Consider the following 6,238-nt stretch of genomic DNA (forward strand, 5'->3'; position numbering starts at 1 on the left):
TTTTTTTTTTTTTTTTGTATTTTAGTAAAGACGGGGTTTCACTATGTTGGCCAAGATGGTCTCGATCTCCTGACCCTGTGATCCACTTGCCTCAGCCTCCCAAAGTACTGGGATTACAGGTGTGAGCCACCGCACCTGGCCCCAAATTTATTTTATCACTTTATACTCTATTTGATAGTCATTTCTGTCTATGCTGTATATATTAACATAGAGAGGAGGAAGAGTGGAAGTATGGGATAATGGAAAGTAGAATTTAAAGCAGCAGAAAAAAGAAATGCACTTTTTCCATTGAATAAATGAAGGTCAATAATATAGTTTGGATGATAGGTACAAAATTCTTCAACACTAACAACAGAAATGCCTCTGTTTTATAGTAATGAGTAATTAAGAGTATTTTATGATCCAGAAAAGTCACAGTACAAAGGCATTATTTCCTTTTGGCTGGTTTTTAGTTTTCAATCAACAAAGCTTCTATTTTAATTCCTGAAGTACACGCTGTGACGCAAGAAGGTCCCAAGAGGAAGAAATTCTGCTTCCTTTTGGCATCTTTTGGAAATTCTTTAACGCAGTGATGCAGCTCTATTATTTCATGGTGAACATCTGTAGATCCACGTAATACTTTATGGCATAAGGCTGAGTGAGAACAAGTGTCCAAGGACCTCTAGTCAGTGTTCCATATACACAGTCAGAAATCAAATGTACTTTGTTGGCTGGGCACGGTGGCTCACGCCTGTAATCCTAGCATTTTGGGAGGCCGAGGTGGGCTGATCACTTGAGATCAGGAGTCTGAGACCAGCCTGGCCAACATGGTGAAACCCCGTCTCCACTAATACAACAATTAGCTGGGCATGGTGGCACATGCTTGTAATCCCAGCTACTCGGGAGGCTGACGCAGGAGAAGTACTTGAACTCAGGAGGTGGAGATTGCAGTGAGCCATCGCACTCCAACCTGGGCAACAGAGCAGGACTCCATCTCAAAAAAAAAAAAAAAAAAAACAGGAATAAAGAAATAAAATGTGCTTTGTAACTTAGGAGGATGGGCTGTCGAGGTGGGTAATAGCATAATCATCAACTCTCAGGAGCTGTTAGAGAATTGAAGTTCAGTCAAGGACAAAAGAGAATAACCAGATTAGTGTTGGAGACAAGAAAGGAGGTTCAGTTTATTGACTGTGTATGAATGCGACTCTGGCTCCCAGTGGTTTTTATTATCCACTTCCATGGATATTTCTTCTTTCTCTCTGATGATCCCATTTTCACTTGATCTTTGTTCAGAGGTTGAACAAGACAAATAATAATAAAAATAGCAGTTAACCTTTCCTGAGTCTTCACTATGTGGATAACATTTTACTAAATGATTTAATGTATGACTTCATTCAGTCCTTTCAACAGCCTTATGAATTTGTATTATCACTCCCATTTTATAGATGAAAACACTGAGGCTTAGAGAGTGACTTGCCTAAAGTCACCAAGCTAGTTAGTGGCAGAAAGGGATTCAGACTCAAGCAATCTGACTCCAGAGCTGATGCTCTTGAACACTGTTCTTTATAGTCCCTTGCATATGAATTTTGAAAGGTTTGATACCAGAGAAGATTGATGTTATTGGCCAAAATGGAGAAAGAATTTGAATAATCTGTGGATTCCAGGTCTGTCACGGTTGGCTCATGCCTATAATCCCAACACTTTGGGAGGCCGAGGCAGATGTATCACTAGAGACCAGGAGTTTGAGGTCAGCTTCGCTAACATGTTGAAACCACATCTCTACTAAAAAATACAAAAATTATCCAGGAGTGATGGCACGTGCCTGTAATTCCAGCTACTCGGGAGACTGAGGTGGGAGAATTGCTTGAACCTGGGAAGAGGAGGTTGCAGTAAGCTGAGATCCCACCACTGCACTCCAGCCTAGGTGAGAAAGCGAGATTCCATCTCAATAAATAAATAAACAAACAAACAAACAAATAAATAAATAAATAAAAATAATCTGTGGATTCCAAATGCATATCTTCCATATTACATCACTAAGTTTCTGCTTTTCATTCCTATTGCTAATATCAGAGCTCAGGTTGCCATTACTTCTTACTCGAACTTCCTTGAAAAATGTTATTTCTTACTACTTAATATTATTATATTTTGTCAAAATTATGGAAAATAAGGAAAAGTTGGCATCAAAAGAAACTTCACCTACAAGTTCGCTAATTAGAAATAGCACTTATATTTTCTTTTAGCTATTTTTGCAATTATATTTTAGAGTTATACACACACATATGTATAGTCATGCACCACATAATGATGTTTCAGTCAGTAATGAAAGGCATATATGATGGTGGTCTCATAAGATTGTAAGGGGATGAAAAATTTCTACTGCCTAGTTATGTTATGGTGACCCTGACGCTGTAGTGCAACGTGTTATTCACGTTTGTTGTGTTGCTGGTGTAAACAAACCTACTGCATTGCAACTCATATAAAAGTATAGCACATATAATAATGTACAATGCATACTAGTTGATAATCATAATAAAGAACTATGTTAGGGGTTTATATATTTACTATGATTTCTTATCATTTTTGAGTGTACTCCTTCTACTTACTAAAAAAGTTAACTGTAAAACAGGCTTAGGCAGGTCCGTTAGGAGGTATCCAGAGGAAGGCATTGTCATCATAGGAGATGACAGCTCCATGCGTGTTATTGCCGCTGAAGACCTTCCACTGGGACAAGATGTGGAGGTGGAAGACAGCGATACAGATAGTCCTGTCCCTGTCACAGGTAGGCCTCGGCTGGTGTGTATGTTTGTGATTTGTTTTTTAACAAAAAAGTTTAAAAAGTTAAAAAAAAGACTTAAAAACAGAAAAAAGCTTTTAGAACAAGGATATAAAGAAATTATTTTTGTACAGCAGTACAATGTGTTTGTGTTTTAAGCTCACTGATAATACAAAACAATCAAAAAGTTAAAAAACTTAAAAAGTTTATAGAGTTAAAAAAGTCACAGTAAGCTAAGGTTAATTTATTATTAAACAAAGAAAATGTTAAAAATAAATTTAGTGTAGCCTAAGTGTACAGTGCTCATGAAACCTACAGTAGTGTACAGTAATGTCCTAGGCCTTCACATTCACTCACTGACTCACCCAGAGCAACCTCCAGTTCTACAAGCTCCAGTCATGGTAAGTGCCCATACAGGTGTACTAATTGTTATCTTTCATACCATATTTTTGCCCTACCTTTTCTATGCTAAGTTTAAATAAACAAATTCCGTTGTGTTACAGTTGTCTACAGTATTCAGTACAGTAAAGTGTTGTACAGATTTGTAGACTAGGAGCAATAGACTATACCATATATCCTAGCTGTGTAGCTAGGATAGCCGTAGCTGTTGCTGTGTAGATAGCTGTAGCTGTGTAGTAGGCTATACTTTCTAGGTTTGTGAAGTATGTGAAGGATGTTTACACAATGACAAAATCACCTAACAATGCATTTCTCAGAGCATATCCTTGTCGTTAAATGATGCATGAATGTACATACATATATACACACACACATATATGTCTGTGTGTGTGTATATATGTATATATAATTTGTCTCACAAACTTTTAAATTTAACTTTATAAAATACTCATTTCTTCCATGTAATTACCAACTCCTGGTAATCATATTTTAATGGTTGAGTAATAATCCAACTTACTCTTATATCAGTCCTTATAGTAATTTTTTTGTGTGTATTTTTGTATTTTTTAGTAGAGACAAGGTTTCACTGTGTTAGCCAGGATGGTCTCAATCTCCTGACCTCGTGATCCACCCGCCTCGGCCTCCCAAAGTGCTGGGATTACAGGTGTGAGCCACGGCGCCTGGCCAGTAATTTCTTACTTTCTACTTAATATAAATAATTTAATAATGAGAATCTTTGTGCCAACATCTTCTTCTGTCTTCCTCTTTTCTATGTTTCCCTACTCACGACCATAATGGCAGCTACGAAGCAACTTTCCTAAAGCATGTGCCTTGCCTTGATGCAAATCCACAACATCAGCATAACAAATTTAAATGCCTTAGCCTGGCATCCAATATACTTCATACGCTGATTCAGTCTACCTTCCAAGTCTCATCTTTGACCTCTCCTGTATTCTAAACTCCAGTCATACTCACAGCTTGGGAAAAGCCACGTGCACTTGCAATTCTGCATAACTGTTCATGCCATTCCATCTACCTAAAATGTTCTTCTCTCCATGCCTATCTGTGAAACTTCTGCCCAATGACCAATCCTCATTCCAAATTTCATTTTCTCTTTCAGCTCTTTCTAACCATATTAAGTTGCTGTGCCTCCTCACTCCTCTGTTTCTCTGAACTCAGACTGTCATGCTTGATTTTATGTTTCATTGTTTTATTTGTGTGTCTGGAACTGTTGGCTCAAAATGTTATTATAGAAGTGAATGAATTGTGTGTATTTTATATATGTACCTACCATGTTACCTGAAGACAAGGTCTAAGATATATTTATCCATGTCGGCTACAGTGTCTACCAAGGTCCATGCATATATAGGTCCTTAATTATCAAATGGATTAATCTGTGCTGCTTGGCCTGAGCCCAGGAAACTACAGGAATTTGTAGCTATATAGGCTGAAATTGGAATTACAAATTCTTGGATTATTGATTATCTAAGGTTGCTAAATTGATGCTACGAAGGACTTCTGAAATATAAGGATATTTACTGAAGTACATAACTATGCTAATGTTACAGACTTCCTAAAACCATGTTATGATGGAACTGTATGGGACCTTTGCAGTCTCTGGATTTGACTATTTAATTTTTTTGGTAAGAAAACGGGGCCAGGGAGGTGCCTGATGCCATCAGCCATCACTGTCAGGGCGAGGCATGGGTGGAAAGTCTGTGTTTCTAGTCCAGGGCTCAATTGCTGCAACTTACTGCCTTGATTTTCTCAGGGCAGTCCCTGTTTTGATCCTTTATAATTAAAAGAAAGATCATCTTCAAAAAACAAAACTTATCTAACCAAATTTAAGTTATTGTTTGTGTCTGGCTTGGCAAAATGGGGCCAATACTCAGAAAGTGTAGTTTCCTTTCAATTTAATTGTGATTATTCATGGCTCTTAATTTTGTGTTACTCCTATTAGACTAGGTATTTGCATTTGAAAGTAGGTACCTGATTCTTCGGGACACTTCAAAGGTCAAATTTCAGTATTAAGCTACATTTCCCTCAAAATGCATGTTTAGGCCGGGCGCGGTGGCTCACGCCTGTAATCGCAGCACTATGGGAGGCCAAGGCGGTGGATCATGAGGTCAGGAGATGGAGACCATCCTGGCCAACATGGTGAAACCCCGTCTCTACTAAAAATACGAAAATTAGCTAGGTGTGGTGGTGCATGCCTGTAGTCCTAGCTACTCAGGAGGCTGAGGCAGGAGAATCGCTTGAACCCGGGAGGTGGAGGTTGCAGTGAGTTGAGATGGCACCACTGCAGTCCAGCCTGGGTGGCAGAGTGAGACTCCATCTCAAAAAAAAAAAAAAAAAAAAAAAAAAACATGTTTAAGTGCCAGAAATTCCTTCTAGCTGAGTAATGAATGTTTCTGAGTATTAAATAATCACAGTCACTGGAAGTTAGAAAGGATCTTAAGACTATTGATCTCCGTGATCTTATTTTATATTCAGGGAATTGAATTGTAAAGAGGTAATGGCTTTCTGAAGGCTCCCATAGCAGTCAGGAGCAGGAACAGAAGTCTTTCCAAGAGAACACTCAGTTATCATCATCTCTGGGTAAAATCAGAGGAAAGTGAAGGAAGGCTTTGCCCTTATGAGGGTTATATAACAATGTGATAGTTATTGGCCACCTCGTTAGTTAACAAGCATAGTAGAGATATTTCCAGTGGAAAATAAGCCAGATTCAGACATTGATATGACCTGGATGATTCAAAGATGAGTGTTAAGAGACATCAAGTAGGGTGATGATGGAGATGCAAGCTGTTATTAAAACAACCCCTTGCTTTGTCATGGCCACAGCCTCCAGTCAGTGAGCTCACAGAGGTCTGGCACTTTCTTTCATTTGGTATCTCCAGCATTTGGAACACTGTCTAGCTCACATTAGTGAATGTGTGTCGAAGGAATGAAGGGTCTGATGACAGAGAGGTGACTAAACAAGTATAGCTTTGTAATTAAGAAAAGAAAGAAAGAGAGAGAAAAAAATAAATAGCAAAAACCAAAACCCAAATATATTTTTGATACTGGGTTATAAACATATAGTGT

Source organism: Symphalangus syndactylus, chromosome 19, assembly GCF_028878055.3.
Source record: "Symphalangus syndactylus isolate Jambi chromosome 19, NHGRI_mSymSyn1-v2.1_pri, whole genome shotgun sequence".
NCBI classification, from domain to species: Eukaryota; Metazoa; Chordata; class Mammalia; order Primates; family Hylobatidae; genus Symphalangus; species Symphalangus syndactylus.